The sequence below is a fragment of the Odocoileus virginianus genome, unplaced genomic scaffold, assembly GCF_023699985.2.
Source record: "Odocoileus virginianus isolate 20LAN1187 ecotype Illinois unplaced genomic scaffold, Ovbor_1.2 Unplaced_Contig_14, whole genome shotgun sequence".
In the NCBI taxonomy this organism is placed as follows: Eukaryota; Metazoa; Chordata; class Mammalia; order Artiodactyla; family Cervidae; genus Odocoileus; species Odocoileus virginianus.
In genome coordinates, this window is record NW_027224331.1 from 1172929 (window position 1) to 1190789 (window position 17861).

Here is a 17861-nt window from a genome sequence, read left to right on the forward strand (position 1 = left end):
GATCTACTTTCTTAGCCAACATACAATAGAGCATTATTAACTATAGTGACCAACTGTACATTACATCACCACGACTTATTAATTTTGCAACTAGAAGTTTGTACTGTTTGACTACCTTCATCCATTTTACCTTTCATCACTCACCCCCCTGCCTCTGGCAACCACTAATCTGTGCTCTGCATCTATGAGACCAATTTTGTTTTGTAATTTTTTTTAGATTCTGCATTTAAGTGAGGCCACATAGTATTTGTGTTTCTCTGTCTGACTTATTTCCTTTAGCACAATGCCCTCAAAAGATCATCTATGTTGTCATGAATGGCAATGTTGACTTCTTTCTGATGGCTGAATAATATTCCGTAATTTCACAATATTCACATTCTCTTTATCCGTTGGTGGACTCTTAGGTGGCTTTCATGCTACCTACTACAAATAATTTTTTGCAGTGTACACAGGAGTCCATGTATCTTTTTTGAGTGATGTTTTTGTTTCCTTTTGGATAAATACCCAGAATAGGAGTTGCTGGATCATATGGAAATTCTATTTTTAATTTTTTGAAGAACCTCCATATTATTTGCTATGGTAGCTGCAAAAATTTATATTCCCTTCAACAGTGCATGAGGGTTCTCTTTCTTGTCTTTTGGATAATAACCATTCCAATAGGTATGAGGTGATATCTCATTGTGGTTTTAGTTGCATTTTCCTGGTGATCACTGATGTTGAGCATCTCTTCAAGTACCTGTTGGCCTTTTAAAATACTTACATGTCTTCTTTGCAAAAATGTCTATTCAGATCCTCTGCCCATCTTTCAAACTGGATTGTTTGTTTTGTTTACTATTGAGTTTTGCGAGTACTTTTAAAGATATTTATTTATTTGCTGCTTCAGGTCTTAGTCCTGACATAGGGGATGTTTAGTTACAGCATGTAGACTCTTGGTTGCAGCATGTGGGATCTAGTTCTCCAACAAGGTCTCAACCCAGGCCCTGTGCCCTGGAAGTGCAGAGTCTTAGCCACTCAGACAACCAGGGAAGTCCCTCACTTCTTTTCTTCTTTTCTATGTATTTCATTGAAGTATAGTTGATTTACAATGTTTCAGGTACACAGCAAGGTGATTCAGCCATACATAGACACATATATTATTTCTGAAATTATTTTCCATTGTAGGTTATTACAAGACATTGACTATCCTGACTTCTTTATATATTTTGGATAGTAACTGCTCGAAGTCTTAAGTGCAGGAGCTTCTGATCTCATGAATTCAGGGTGCATAACTCTCCTGTTGTGGATGTGTTGCCAATCTGAAAGCTTTCCAAACCTCATAATATTGGGATTTTATGGAAGCTTCCTCACATAGACATGATCAGTTATTAACTCTGTTTCTAGCTCTGCCTTCTCTGGAAAACAGAGTAGGGCAGAGAGCTGCAAACTTCTGATCATTGATCTTTGTGTGGTTACCAGCCCCCATACAGGACCCACGCAAGGGCCCACCCAGAGTCATCTCAGTAGAACAAAGCATGCTCCTGGGGCTCTTACCACTTAGGAATTTATAGTTTTGGAGCCCTGTATCAGGGATGAAGTCTAAGAGAACTATTGGAATAAGAGATGATCCTAGATGATTCCTTATCACTTAGGAATTTATGAGAGTTTTTAGGAGCTCTGTGCTGGAAACTAGGGACAAAGACCAGTATATATGTATATTCCTTATTATTTCATATGTATAGAGATAATATATCCTGGAAATTTACTGAATTTGTTTATAGACCAACCTTTTTGTTCCTTTTTGGTGGAGTCTCTTGGGTTTTCTATAAGTAGTGTCATGTCATCTGCAAATAGTGACAGTTCTGCTTCTTTCTTTCTGGCTTGAATGCTTTCTGTTTCCTTTTCTTGTCTAATTACTGTGGTTAGGGCTTTCAAGGCTATTGGGTTGGTCAAAAAAAAATGCAAACAAATATTTTTTGGCCAACCCGATATGTTGAATGAAAGTAGAAAGAGTGGGCATCCTAACATGTGTTTACCCTCTCCATATGTGTTCCTGATCTTAAGGGAAATGCTTTCAGCTTCTCTTCATTAAGTATGATGTTAGCGGTGGGTATGTCATATATATATGGTCTTTACTATGTTGAGGTACACACCCTCTATATCATATTGTTGAAAACTTGTTTTCTAAATCATAAATAGATGCTGAATTTTGTCAAGTGAATTTTTTCTGCATCTATTCAGATAATCATATGGTTTTTAGTCTTTACATTGGTTGGCTTGTGGATATTGAACCATCCTTGCCTTTCTGGAATAAGTTCTACTTTATTAACAGTTTTTGGTCTTTTAAATGCATTGTTGGATTTGGTTTCCTAATATTTAGTTGAGGATTTTTGCATCAGGGATATTTGCCTATAGTTTTCTTTTCTTGTAGTATCCTTGTCTGGTTTTGGTAGCAGGGTAAATGCTGGCCTAACAAAATGAGTTTGGAAGAATTGTCTCCTCTTTTGTTTTTTGGAAGAGTTTGAGAAGGATTGGTATTAATTCTTCTTAAAATATTTGGAAGAATTCATCAGTGAAGCCATATGGTACTAGACTTTTGTTTTTTGGGAGGTTTTGTTTACTGATTCAATCAGTAATCAGTCTGTTTAGATTTTCTTTTACTTCATGATTCAGTCTTGGTAGTTTGTTTCTAGGAATTTATCAATTTATTCTAAGTTATCTAACCTGTTGGTGTGTAATTATTCATAAGTAGTGTTTTATGATCTGTTGTAGTGTCTTTCCTTTCTAATTTTATTTTTTTTTCTTTGTGATCTAAAGATTTGTCACATTTGATCATAAAAAGAAAAAAATACAACTCTTGGTTTCCTTGATATTTTCTATTTCCTTTTTAGTCTCTATTTTACTTATTTCTACTCTGATCTTTTTTTTTCCTTCCTTCTGCTAACTTTGGAATTAATTTTTTCCTTTTTTTTCCTACTTACTTGAATTTTAATATTGGATTGCTTGTTTGAGATTTTTCTTGCTTCTTGATGTAAGCATTTTCACTATAAGCTTCCCTCTTAGAACTGCTTTGCTGCATCTTGTAAATTTTCATTTGTCTCATGGAACATTTAAATTTCTTCCTTGACCTATTGATTGTTCAGTAGCATGTATTTACTCTCCACATATTTTGAATTTTTCAGCTTTTTCTTAATGTAATTGTACTTACACACAGCTTTATACCATTATTGTAGTTTTATATCATTGTGGTCTAAAGAAATGCTTTTTATGATTTTTTTTTTTTTGCTTTATATGATTTCAGTCTCCTTAAATTATTAAGATTTGTTTCATGGCCTAAAATATGATCTGTTATGGAGAATGTTCTATGTGCAGTTGATAATAATCTGTAATCTGTTTCTTTTGGATGGAATATTTTATAAATGTCTGCTAAGTCTGTCTTCGGCATTAGTGGTTGGGGCACAGACTTGGATTACTGTGATAGTGAATGGTTTGCCTTGGAAATGAACAGAGATCATTCTGTCATTTTTGAGATTGCACCCAAGTACTGCATTTCAGACTCTTTTGTTAACTATGAGGGCTACTCCATTTCTTCTAAGAGATTCTTGCCCACAGTAATAGATATAACAGTCATCTGAATTAAATTCACCCATTCTGGTCCATTTTAGTTCACTGATTCCTAAAATGTTGATGTTCACTCTTGCCATCTCCTGTTTGACCACTTCCAATTTACCTTGATTCATGGACCTAACATTCCAGGTTCCTATGCAATATTGTTCTTTATGGCATCAGACTTTACTTCCATCACCAGTCACATCCACAACTGGGCATTGTTTCCACTTTGACTCAGCCTCTTCATTCCTTCTGGAGCTATTTCTCCACTCTTCTCCAGTAGCATATTGGGCACCTACTGACCTAGGGAGTTCATCTTTCAGTGTCCTATCTTTTTGCCTTTTCATGCTGTTCATGGGTATGGAACCAGACATGGAAAAATTGACTGTTTCGAAACTGAGAAGGAGTACATCAAGGCGACAATCAAGGTGACAGTATTGTCACCTTGATTATTTAACATATAAAGAGTACATCATTTGAAATGCCAGGCTGGATGAAGCACAGGTTGGAATCAAGATTGCAGGGAGAAATATCAATAACCTCAGGAGTTGTAACACATGCTACAACTCCTATGGCAGAAAGCAAGGAGGAACTAAAGAGCCTTTTGATGAAGGTGAAGGAAGAGAATGAAGAAGCTGGCTTAAAACTCAACATTCAAAAAACTAAGATCATGGCATCTGGTCCCATTACTTCATGGCAGATAGATGGGAAACAATGGAAAGAGTGACAGATTTTACTTTCTTGGACTCCAAAATCACTGCAGTTGGTAACTGCATGAAATTAAAATATGCTTGCTCCTTGGAAGAAAAGCTATGACAAACCTAGACAGTGTATTCAAAAAGTAGAGACATTACTTTGCTGACAAAGTCCATCTAGTCAAAGCTATGGTTTTTCCAGTTGTCATGTATGGATGTGAGAGTTGGACCATAAAGAAGGCTGAGCACCAAAGAATTGATGCTTTTGAACTGTGATGTTGGAGAAGACTCTTGAGAGTCCCTTGGACTGCAAGGAGATCAAACCAGTCAATCCTAAAGGAAATCAGTCCTGAATATTCATTGGAAGGACTGATGCTGAAGCTGAAGCTCCAATACTTTGGCCACCTGATGCAAAGAGCTGACTCATTGAAAAGACCCTGATGCTGGGAAAGATTGAAGGCAGGAAGAGAAGGGGATGACAGAGGACAAGATGGTTGGATGGCATCACTGACTCAATGGACATGAGTTTGAGTGAACTCTGGGAGATGGTGAAGGACAGGAAAGCCTGGCGTGCTGCAGTCCATGGGGTCGCCAAGAGTCAGACACTGTCGAGTATCAGTCGAGCAACTGAATGACAAAGTCCATCTGGTCTAACATGTTGTTTAAGGCCAATATTGCCTTATTGATTTTATGTCTGGATGATATAGCCATTGATGAAACTGGAATATTAAAGTCTCCTCATCATTGCATTTCTGTCTGTTTCTCCCTTAGGTCTGTTAGCATTTGCTTTATGTATTTAGGCGCTGCTATATTGGGTGTATAAATATTCACAAATGTTATATCCTCTTGTTGAATTGAACCCTTTTTCATTATATAATCCCCTTCTTTGTTGCTTATTGGAGTCTTTGTCTTAAACTCTACTTTGTCTGATAAAAATGTAGCTAACTGAGGTTTCTTTTGATTTCCTTTTGCATGGGATATCTTTTCCTATCTTTTCATGTTCATTCTGTGTGTGTTTACATCTGAGGTGAGTCTCTTGCAGGAAGCATATAGATTTTTTTTTTTTTTCCATTCTGCTGCTGCTGCTAAGTCGCTTCAGTCATGTCCTGACTCTGTGCGACCCCATAGATGGCAGCCCACCAGGCTCCCCCATCCCTGGGATTCTCCAGACAGGGGTACTAGAGTGGGTTGCCATTGCCTTCTCCATTTTTCCATTCAGTCACTTCGATTTGATTTAGTCCTTTAACATTTAAAGTAATTATTGATGGGCATTTACTTGCTGCCGTTTTGTTACTTGTTTTCTGGATATTTTGTAATTCCTTTGTTCCTTTTCTTGCTCTTCATTTGTGATTTGATGATTTCCAGTAGCAGTATGCTTAGATTCCTCTCTGTTTATCTTTTTTATCTACTATAGGTTTTTTGCCTTATGATTACCATGAGACTTACGTAAAACAATTTATATTTATAATACTTTAAGTTGATAATAATTAGGCTTGAATTCATTCTATAAATATATTTTTACTTTCCCACCATGTTTTGTATTTTTGATGTCACAATTTACATATTTTTATCTTATGTATCCTTTAACAAATCATTGTAATTATAGTTATTTTTCTACTTTTATCTTTTAACCTTCCTGCTAGCTTTGTAAGTGATTAATCCACCACATTTACAATGTTAGATTATTCTGAATTTTACTATATATATATATATATATATATCTTTACCAGTGAGATTTATACTTTCATATGTTTTCCTGTTACTAGTTAGTGCATTTTGCTTCAACTTAAAGAAGTCTTGTTAATATTTCTTATAATATAGGTTTAGTGGTGATGCTCTCCTTTAGATTTTCCTTGTCTAGAAATCTCTTCAATTTTGAGGGACAACTTTGTTGTAGAGAGTATTCTTGGTTGCAATTTTTTGTTTTTTAGCCCTTTAATTATATGATGCCACTGGCTTCTGACCTGCAAAGTTTCTGCAAAGTTATTTTCTACTGATAATAAGATAATAAGATTATCTACTGATAATCCTAATTTGGGTTCCCTTGGACATAAGTTATTTTTCTCTTTACTCTTTTAAGATCCTCTTCTTGTCTTTAACTCTTGACAATTTAATTGTAATGTAATCTGGTGTGGGTCTCTTTGGGCTTATCTTTGGAACCCTCTTGGCTTCTTTGATCTGGATGCCAATTTCCTTTCCCAGGTTATGGAAGTTTTCAGCCATTATTTCTTCAAAGATACCTTCTGCCCCTTTCTCTCTCATTTCTCCTCTGAGATCCCTAGAATCTGAATGCTGGTCCACTTGATACTGTCTCATATGCCACCTTCACCCTTTTTCATTCTTTTTTCTGCTCTGATTAAGTGGGTTCCAACTGCCCTGGATTAGAGTTTGCTAACCCTTTCTTCTCTATTTTTCAGCACAGTTACTGTGTTCTTTAGTTCTGTGATTTCTTTTAGTGCTTTCTTATATTTTCCATCTCTGTTGAAATTTTCCCTTTGTTCATTCATTCTTCTCCTGAGCATGATGAGCATCTTTATAACCATTATTTTGCAATCTTATTGGGTAAATCACTAACCTCTGTGTCACTAAGGCCTTTTCTGAGGTTCTATCTTGTCTGTTAATCTGGAACATATTCCTCCATTTTCCGTGACCCTCTGTGCTGGTTTCTGTGTGTTAGTTAAAACAGCTGCTTTTCTCAGTCTTGAAGGTGTGACCTTGTGTAGGAGACAAACCTTATTGTTCAACCCTGCCCTGGCTCTTGGTTGTGTCTCAAACCTTTGTGATTGTCCGGACTGTCTATTCTTGGTGGCTCCCAGGAGCTGAGGCTGTACCAAGACTTGTCAGTGTCCCAAAGGGGAGGATCCTGGTCAGTATCTAGATGCAGGCTGATTGAAAGCCAGACTCTTTGGCAACAGCATTTAAAGTATATAAATATACCTCTTTTGGAGAAGGCTGAGAGATGGGCATCTTCTCTGCTCCTTTTTCACTAAGCCCGGGGTAGTAGCCAGTGAAGAATTGTGTCTTTGTTTGCTACCATCCTGTTGAAGCTGTGAGCCCAAGCCCCACTGGCTGCCAGAGCCAGGCTATCAGGGAATGTGTCCTCTGGGCAGAAAACACAAAAGCTAGGCAACAGACATGTACACAGTCTTTTCTATTCTTTTATTTGAAAACAGTTTCCATTTTACGAGTTTGTAGAAGAAGAGCTTAAGACCCTGCTGCCCATCCAGTGTCCTGAGCACTGGGAACCACAGGCCAGTCCTCGATGGCAGGCTGGGACGCTCCAGTCCCCGGTGGGGAGCTGCTGAGTAGGCTCCGAGGGCACCAGCTTGCCGTCAGACCAGTCTGCCACCTCAGGGTTAACGGCAGTGAGCCCCAGAGCTGGAGTGGTCCGTGCTCCCTGAAATCCCTCCTTGGTCACAGCCTTCTCAGCTGTTGCCTGCTCTTCCTGTTCAGTCTCTCCAGGATCTCTGAAGATGCAGAGATCAGGCGTGACCTCCCATGGGTGTTCGCTGGGGATTGTGCCATGCAAGTGCAGAACTTTCCAGGCGGGCACCTCCCACATCAGACCCACTGAGTGAGCTCCCTTGTTGTTGCATGGGACAGCAGTGTCCACATGGCACAGAGCAGTCTGTGTTACACAGAACAATAACAGGCAGGTTACCGTAGATCCTCTCACAGAGGCTGACAGTCAGCCCTAAACCAGTAACCACCAGGCCTCTTTGCTCCTGGAAGGCCATCAGGATCTGGTTAGGGAAGGTGCCCGAAGTGAGTGGCCAGCAATAGGAGTGGCTCCAGTGGCTGCAGTAAACTTCCTGAAGGATGTGACGCTGACATCAGCTGAGTTTTTAGTGATAGCAGTGGCACAAGCTGCCAACAGAAGCTTCTCTGAAGTTCCCTTCAGATTTATGATGCCATCACTTTTCTTTTTGTAGATGTACTGTTCCATTTGGAAGTTAAGGTTGATGCCACCTAAATGGGTTCCTGCAGGAATTTGAGGATATGCTCCTCCTTCCTTTGCAGTACATCAAGGGTTCCAGGTATCCTTTTAAGTTATGCTGGGAATCCAGAACAATGCCATATGGACCCTGTCTGGATAGCACAGAAAACCCACAACTTCCTTTCTTTGAGACAGCGATGACCTCAAGCAGGGCAGAGAGCAAGCTTGAAGATGGCACCCACCAGCCTCCCTGGTCTCTGGAGAGGATTGCACTCAGCCCCACAACGTGTGTGTGCTCAGTGGTATCCAACTCTTTGCAACCCTATGGACTGTAGCCCACCAGGCTCCTCTGTCCATGGAATTTTCTAGGCAAGAATACTGGAGTGGGTTGCCATTTCCTCCTCCAGGGGATCTTCCCAACCCAGGGATCGAAACTGCTTCTCTTGGGTCTCCTGAATTAGTAGGCAGATTCTTTTACCACTAGAGCTGCCTGGGAAGCCCCTAGATACAGGTTTAATGAGAACTCTGCTCTTTAGGCTAGAGCTTGAAGGTCAGTCAATAGGCCCCTTTCAAAGAGAGAAGGGGGTTAGTTTCAGTCTGCCGGGTCTGCTCTGTGCCCTGGTGGCAGCTGGCCAAGAGCTGTCCCTCTGTTTGTCCCAGTCCCCCGAGACCCACAAACACAAACCCACTGGCCCCCGGAGCCAGGGTGTCCAGGGGCATCCTTGGGGGTCAACCACAGAAACCAGGGCACCAGATGTGAAAACCAGGGAACCAGATGCGAAAACTGGGGCACCAGATGTGTACAGCTCCTCTCTGGGAGGTCCGTGCCCTCTGGAACACGGCAGAGGACAGTGTGAGGACGGTGCCTGCCCCCCAGGCCTCTGGGAAGGATTACAGTCTCCATAGACATGTTGTTAGCAGCCTGCCCCTCAGGCTTTAGCTGTGGAGATGAGCTGACAGCCCTTGGTCTGCTGTCTCTGTGTGTCTGTTGAAACTCTTTCTCCATTTGTTGCAGTTCTGTGGGACCCCCAAGCATCAGCCCACTGGCCAGCAGAGCCAGGCAATCAAGAGGTGTCTCCTGGGTGGCAGCTGCAAAAATTGGGGTCTCAGATGAGGGCGCAAGCTCAATAGTGGCAGCGTGGAGTGAGGCGGAGGGGGACGATGGCCCCTGCTGGCCTGTAGAGAGGGCCCTCTGAACACCAGAGGGTGTCAAGCTAGAGGCCGGCCCCTCAGATCAATGCTTCAAGCTGAACAAGCCTCTTTCACAGAAAGTCTGGGCTCTTTTCAGCCACTGTCCTTGCGCCAGGCCCTGGGAGGGTGAGCAAGTTCATGCTCCCCTTCACAGCTATTTCTCAGATTATGACAGCCTCATGTATCTTGTAGACAGCTCCAGCGACTTTCATAGTTACATGTTTTGAGGACTCATTTCCCAAGTGCAAGTCTTGAAAGTAGGGATGCCAGATGTGAGGTTCAGACCCTTCACTTCTCAGGGAGCAGCTTTGGGATGGGAGTTCCCTCCCAATTGTGGGTCTCCATTTGAGGGTGGGGTGTATGTTGAGACTGTGTCTCAGCTTCTAGTACCCACTTCGATGTGAGTTTTTTCTCACTCATCCAATGTACTAGGGGTTATTTAGACAATTATGGGGTCTTTTTTTTTTTCAGAGGAAATTATTCCATATGTAGCTATAGACTGTGTGTCTATGGTAGGAGAAAAGTTCAGGGTCCTACTATGTGACCATCTTGAAACAGAGCTTCAAAATTAAAAACCTTTGTTTTCATAGGATACTATCAAGAAAGTGAAAAGACAACCCACAGAATGGAAGAAAATATTTGCAAATCATATATCTGATAAGAAACTTGTGTCCAGAAAAGAGAAATAATTCCCAAAATTCAACAGTAAAAAATGAGTAACCTAATTAAAAATAGGCAAAGGATTTAAATAGAGTTTTCTACAGAAGAAAAAATGAACAAATGGGTAATAAGCACGTGATTTTCAATGTCTTTCTGGAACCGTGGGTCAGAACTGCAATGAGAGGCCACTTCGTTCCCACTCAGATGTGAAAAAGATATAAAAAATACTGGCAAGGATATGGAGAAGCTGGAATTCTCATGCATTGCTGGTGGGAATGCAAAATGGTGCAGTCACTTTGGAAGACAGTTTTGCAGTTCCTCAAAAAGTTAAATATAGGATTACTTTATGGCTCAGAAATTCCACTCCTTGATATATACGCAAAAGATTTGAAAACAGGTACTAAAAGAAACACTTGTACATGAATGTTTGGAGCAACACTATTCATAATAGACTGAAAGTGATAATAACTCATCAATAGATGAATGCATGAGGAAATGTAGCCCATTCATACAGTTCAGCAATACAAAGGATGGAGCCCTGATACACACTATAAAGTGGGTGGATCTTGAAAACCTCACACTAAGGGAAAGGAGGCAAACACGAAAGGTCACATGCTGCACGACGCCTTGTATAAAATATCCAGAGTAGATAAATCTAGGAACAAAAAGCAGAGAGGTGGTTTCCAGGAGCTGAGGTGAGGTAGGTTGCATATGAGGAACCGCTTCCTGGGGGAGGGGCTTTATTTTGGGGTGATGACAGTGTTTTGGAGCTAAACAGAGGTGGGCATGGTTGCACAGCATTGTGAGTGGATTAAATGACACTGCACTGTTCACTTTCAAATGGTTAATTTGACGTCATATTGATTTTATCTCAATAAGAACACTTAGGATAGTGATTGCCTGCAGAGCTATAGTGACCAAAGTGAATCTCTGAGGGGATTCTGGATTGCTGGTGATGCTGTTTGTTAATCAGGGTGTGGAATATACAAGTGAATTCAGAATGTGAAAATTCATTGAGCTGCATACACACCATCTGACATTTTTCTGGATATTTATTGTAGATCTATAAAAAGCTAAAATGAAAAAAAAAAAAAAAAAAACATGCCCCAGACAGTGCCTGGGGCATCAGATAGGTCTGTAGCCCTGCACTGCACTCCTGGGCCTGCTCCCTCCCTCACCGCTTTGGAAGCACCGTTTGCGGGGCGGAGGCAGGCATGGCTCCTTCTCACCAGGAGCTGATCTGATTCTGAGGAGGGTTTCGATGCTTCCACTGGAGACATCACACCACAGCTCAGTCCCCAAAGACGGGACCTGGTTGTCAAATCCTAACGAAGATGCACCAGGCAATGCATTGAGGAAGGATTTTATGAGAAAACACATTGAAATTGGGCTTTAGCCCTTAGTATTTGAGAGATTCTTTCTGCCTTGTTTATTAAACACCATGTTAACTGATCAAATATCCTCTCAAACCTTTTTTATGGCAGTTCACAGTGTTTTCTCCAGTTGAGTTTTTTGTGGCAGCTCAGGCCACGTCCTGTTCAGAGTGGGGTCCCTCGAACCCTACGAGGACATTCTGTCTGCATTTGTATGACAGCCCCTCATGTCAAGGACCCTGAGAAGGAGCCGTGACCCCACAGGCTCCCAGGTCTCAGAACAGAAGGTGCTCATGGAGGGTGCACCCGTGAACAGGGCCCTGCCCTGCTCCCCAGGTTCTGGCCCCTAAGGTCTCCTCCAGGCCCTCAGAAAGCCAGTCTCATTCCGCCTTAAGGTCTATGTTTGCAATGTCATCCCTGCTCCCATCTCTGATGTAATAACTCCTCCTGCTTCAGGGAGCAGCTAAACCTCCACTTTGCAAAAGTCCCCGCCCCCGCCCACCCCCGCCCACCCTGATGTGCTTTCTTTTATCAGGAAAGACACTCAGACCCGGGAATGACTGCCATGAAGAAGAAATATTTTTTTAGCAAAGTTCCCTAGAAACAGGAGGTGCCGAGCACTGCAAGGCCACAAGGGGAAGCCGGTTTGGTCAGGAGGAAGGGGGACAAGGGGAGGTGTGGTCAAGGGCTCTAGTTATGGCTGGCGTGGGAAGGAGAGGGCAAGGCTGGGTCAGCGGCCTCCACGCGTGCTGGTTTGGATCATTCAGGTGACGCTGGGTGTGGGGGTCCCTAGTCGTGGGGCCCAGGAGCCTTTAGAGCGGGGGATGGGATCTTGAGTGGAGTCACATAAAGCGGCTGGGCTCTGGGTTGGCTGCTTTGCATTTTAAACGTCTGCTCCTGGGGTAATTTAACTCTCCCTGGGGATTGGCAGCCCCCCCAGTGTTTGCTGGGAGAGAGGAAAGGCAAAAGGAGAAGGGTTGGCAGAGCACGAGGTGGTTAGGTGATGTCACCGACTCAATGGACATGAGTTTGAGCAGGCTCTGGGAGATGGTGAAGGACAGGGGAGCCTGGCGTGCTGCAGTCCGTGGGGTCACAAAGAGCTGGACACGACTGAGCGACTGAACCAGCAACAACCAGGTATTCCTCACATGTTAAAGTCTGAGAATACAGGAGAGAGGAGACGTCGTTACCACAGGAGCCTTCCTAGGCCAAAATCGTCTGACGCATTTTCTTTCCTTCTTTTTTAATCTTCATTCTATGTTGAAGTATAGTCGACTTACGATGCTGTGTTAGTGTTAGGCATACAGCAGAGTGATTTGGCCAGACAGCATCCACGGTATTTTCTATTGGTTCCTCCGCTAGATGCCGGCTCTGGGAAGAGGCCACGTCTGTTGTTTTTTCCTGTGTATTCCTAGCATTTAGCACTTAGTAGAAACCCAATAGTGAATCAATAAGTGAATGAAATTATGTTTGCTTTGAAACTGAAATTTTAAGAACTGCTTTACTAAGGCCTTAACTGTACATGTGTGTGATTTTTTTTTTTTTTTCCCTAAGTGGGACACACTGGTCTTAGTGGCTGGCAGTCCTGAAATGTAGACTGTCAGATCTCCCAAATGTTCTGACAAATATTCCCACTCATGACTTCATGATAAAGTGGTGCCTGGAGGGGAAACTGCAGGCTGAAGGAGGCAGGCACACCTGGAGCCCACGTCATATTTTCTTAACTCCTCCCCCCACTTTTGGGGGCAGTGTTTGCTTTGAAAGCATCAAGAGAGAGGGAGGCTTGTACTTTGGCTAAAAGGATATGTTGTCTCCAGCTGACTTGTTTTCTAGACCAGGTCTCTGCTGAGAAGTGATGCTGTGCTAATTCCAACAGAATTAGCTCCTCACCACCCAGACCTCCACAGCGGCCTAATGTGTACCTGGTTTTCCCTAGACATGGCTGAATTCCCCTTGGCTGAGGAGCCAAGAAAGCAACTTTTGCCACCGGAAGAAAATGAGGACTTGAGATAGGTAGTTGCCAACTCCCAGCTGTAGAAAAAAGAATTAAAAAATGGGAGGAAGGGGAGGGGAGATGTGTGGACAGAAGGGGCCTGGGGGACCCTCCTGACACTGGGAGCATCACTTTTTCTGTTAGAAATTTGATTGGGAATAAAGGCCTTGGTTGCTGACTCCATTTGCTTTTCTTTGTTCACTAGTGAGTTGAAGTTTGTTTTTGTGGCGCGTGAGTGGCATATGCTCACTGGGCCAAACTTGACCTTTTGTGATGGGCCTGTTGAAAAATACATCCAGTTTCCTGATTAGTCTGAAAGGACGCTTCACTCCAGCTTCTGAAAAAGTTTATATGTTGAATCTTTTTTTCTTTCTTTCTTTTTTTTTGTGGTTCCTCATTTTGAGACATGGTGGTGGATTTGTAGGTATTTACACATTATCAGCGTGGATCACACGTACAGGCTGGTCTGGTTTTGAGTTTAATGCTGGCAAGAAAAGCTCTTCGTCACTAGGGCTGATAAATTTGCTTCCTCTGGAGTCTGGCTGAACAGGATGGAGAGTTCCAGTGGGCTGGGCAGCTCTGTGACAGCCTTGCTTTTGGGTGAGGTAGGGGGATGGCAGACAGTCATGGGGTGACTGGGAGAATGATGCTGGCAATTTAGAGCTCGGGATAGGGGCCTCTTGACTTGCAGAAAGTTCTGAGCAAGAACCAGAATTTCTCTGGGCCTTGGTGCTGACCTCATCTAAAAAGACCATAAACAAATAAAACAAAAACAATAAATACTGGAGAGGCTGTGGAGAAAAGGAAATCCTCCTACTCTGTGGAAATGTAAATTGGTATAGCCACTGTGGAGAACAGCATGGAAGTTCCTTACAAACCTAACAATAGAGCTATCATGTCACCCAGCAACCCCGTTGTTGGGTATTTACCCAGAGAAAACTATCATTTGACATAGTACATGCACCCCAGTGTTTGTCGTTGCTGTTATTCAGTTACTAAGTCGTGTCTGAGTCTGTGACTGCATGGACTTCAGCACGCCAGTAACCCTCTTCTTCACCGTTTCCCAAGTGTTTTCAAACTTATGTCCTTTGAGTCAGTGATTCTATCCAACCATTCCATCCTCCGTCGCCCTCTTCTCCTTCTGCCTTCAATCTTTCCCAGCATCAGGGTCTTTCCCAATGAGTCGGCTCTTTGCATCAGGTGGCCAAAATATTGGAGCTTCAGCTTCAGCGTCAGTCCTTCCAATGAATATTCAGGACTGATTTCCTTTAGGATTGACTGGTTTGATCTCCTTGCTATCCAAGGTGCTTTCAAGAGTCTTTCCCAGCACCACAATTTGAAAGCATCAATTCGACATTCAGCCTTCTTTATGGTCCAACTGTCACATCTATACATGACTACTGGAAAAACCATAACTTTGACTATATGGACCTTTGTCAGCAAAGTGATGTCTCTGCTTTTGAATATGCTATCTAGGTTTGTCATATAGCTTTCCTTTCAAGGAGCAAGTGTCTTTTAATTTCATAACTGCAGTCACTGTCAGCAGTGATTTTGGAGCCCAAGAAAATAGAATCCGTCACTATTTCCACACTAATGTTTACTGCAGCGCTGTTTACAATAGTCAAGACATGGAAGCCACCTAAATGTCCATTGAAGAGGAATAGGTAAAGAAGATCTACATATATACGATAAAATATTACTCAGCCATAAAAAGATGAAATAATGCCATTCGCAGCAACATGGATGGGCCTAGAGATTATTGTACTGAGTGAAGTGAGTCAGAGAACGAGAAATATCATATGATACTGCTTATGTGTGCAATCTAAAAAATGGTACAGGTGGACTTATTTACAAAACAGAAATAGAGTCACAGATGTAGAAAAAAAAAGTATGGTTATCAAAGGGGAAAGAAGGTGAAGGATAAAAGTGGGAGATTCAGATTGATGTATATACACTATTATATATAAAATAGGTAACTAATAAGGACCTACTGGATAGCACCAAGAACCCTACTCAATGCTCTATAATGACCTATACAGGAAGAGTGGATACATGTGTATGCACGACTGATTCACTTTTCTATATTGCAGAAACTCACACAGCATTGTAAATCAACTATACTACAATAAAAATTAATTTAAAAAATTAAAAATTATACTAAAAAAAAAGCCAACACAAAACCAAAGTTAGAAGTCAAAGCCAAAGATACTCAGCCTCTCTTGATGCAACAAACGGTAGCCTCTTGAACAATGAAAGAGTCACAGGCTAGAGAGGAACTGCTGAGAAGAATGACATTTCAGGATATTCTGCTTCATCAAGATCAACAGATGTAAAGACCCATGTGTCTCAGAGTGTGTTCAGGAAATAAGAAAACAACAGGAAGAAATAGAAGGAGGCAACTTTGACCCTACGTTGTCTAACTTCTTCAACGTGAAATGACACTTGTCATGTTTGTTTAAGCCACTTCTCCTCACCATGCTAGGAACTTCCTGATCACTCTTAGGAGTGATACTGATTTTGATTACATCTTTGAAGGGTTTGGATGATACTGTAATAAGGAGAAATGGATCAAAATGTAAATAAGGTTCATCGAGAGGAGACCAGCCCTTGATTCAGCCCTGTTATCACCATGTAGCTTATTTCCCACAAGCAGGGAGAAAAGGCACTTTGTACATACAAAAGAAAAATAATACAGCCACTCTGTCTAGTTTCAGTTGCTGCAAAGAACAAAAGCTTGAGCATTTCCTGTAAGCCTGGACTCTCAGCAGGAACCACATCATCCTGGCTTTGGGTTAATGTCTGAGGCTGTACCACAACATCAGGATGTAAGGAGCTGATCTTTTCCCACCATGAGCAGGCAGATGTAAAATGATGATCTTTGGGGGGTTTGTAGTATTAGATATTGTTGGATCTTTTTAATCAGTTTTATTGATGTATGATTCCCTTGCCTTTTTTGCAATTTTTTTTTTTTCATTTTGAAATACTTTTTGCCTCTGAACCTAGCCTTGACAGATAGAATCAATGAATTTGATCTCACAGTTTTGAAAAGCCATACATATCCCTCTTCCTAGAGCCACATGGAACATTTACAGGGCCCAGAGCCCCAGTGCCAGCTCTACCACGGTTCCATCCCAGGGTTGGAACCTCTTTCCACGTGAAAGCAGTGTCAGAGTTCAAAGGACAGAAATAGCCTCACTGGAAGCCTGATCACAGATTTACCTCAGTTGGCCCATGTGTATTCCGTGCAATAGACTGCGCTCAGCTTCATTTCTTTACAGGAGCATCTAGCCCTGGGATTGCAGGTGGGCAAGGAGATATTGCTGTGGTCCTGGAGGACTTTGATGACTTTCAAACCAAGTCTCTATCACCTAGGGCCATTTGTTGGCGTCCATGTATTTGGAAGGAAATATGGAGATGCGTGGTCTGGTCCCTGGAGCAGACATACGTAACTGAAACCACCTCTGCACCGCAAATCCAGGCTTGTGCTCAATCTAACTGTTTGCCTGCTTTCCATCGGCCCTCCTGGACCCTGGAGGCCGCCCTCCCTAGAGGAAACTGTGCAGGCAGCCTCAGCTCTGATGGAGAGCCGGAGAGCCGTACTCTCAACGTGTTTCTGGTTCAATGTCAAAACTCAAGGTTCTAGGCGACCCGTGGCAGCTGCCTATATCAGGCCTGCATCACATCGTAACGGAAGCTTTCTCATCATGGCAGGGGGCTCTAGCAGAGCACCTGCCACATCCCTACTGCTCAGCCTTAGTGAGAGGATCTGCGCACCGACATTCCCAGCACGGAGGCTTCCCTGGGGTAGGAGAACTGCCGTGCAGGCGTCCAGGGAGGAGGCACTGCTGCATGGGCATAGGGCGGGGGCTGAGCTGCCTGGCCGCATCGTGGGAGACGTCTGTCCACACCTCCTGTCTTCCTGGGGACTGGCTCGCGATGCCCAGCGCTGTCACACTGTTGTGCTCCCCCATCCCCACAAACCAGGACCAGGCGCATGACCCAGGATGAGCCAGAAATGGCACTCAGTCCTGGATGAACCTGTGATCAAATGCTCCAGGGAGAGCCCTCACTCAGGCTGGTTTGCAGAGGGCAGAGATGGGGCTGCTTCTGTGGGATCTGGGCATCCCAGATCCGGGTGGAAGTCCTGTGTGGCTAGCGCCCCACACACCCAGCAAGGCGTTGGGAGACAGAGAGACAGGTGGGGGCGCTGCTTGAGTAATGATGCCGAAAGATCAGTTTCTCTGTTTACTAGTGTCAAAGAAAATCTCAGAGCCAGAGTTCTGGGGGAAGTAGAAACGGAGAGGTTTCTTGCTTTGCCAGATGCGGGGGGGCACAGTGAGCTCAGCCCTCAAACAAGTGTCCCCGCTTGGGGAAGGTAGGGAGAAGATTTATAGCGGTGGTTCAAAGAAGTCATGATCAGCTCGTGG

General features: G+C 42.9%; 1 pseudogene; it reads right to left on the reverse strand.

Annotated features, from left to right (window-relative positions):
• Positions 1 to 7484: 7484 nt before the first annotated feature.
• On the reverse strand, positions 7485 to 17405 carry LOC110137894 (small ribosomal subunit protein uS2 pseudogene; annotated as a pseudogene).
• Between the last annotated feature and the right edge of the window lie 456 nt (positions 17406 to 17861).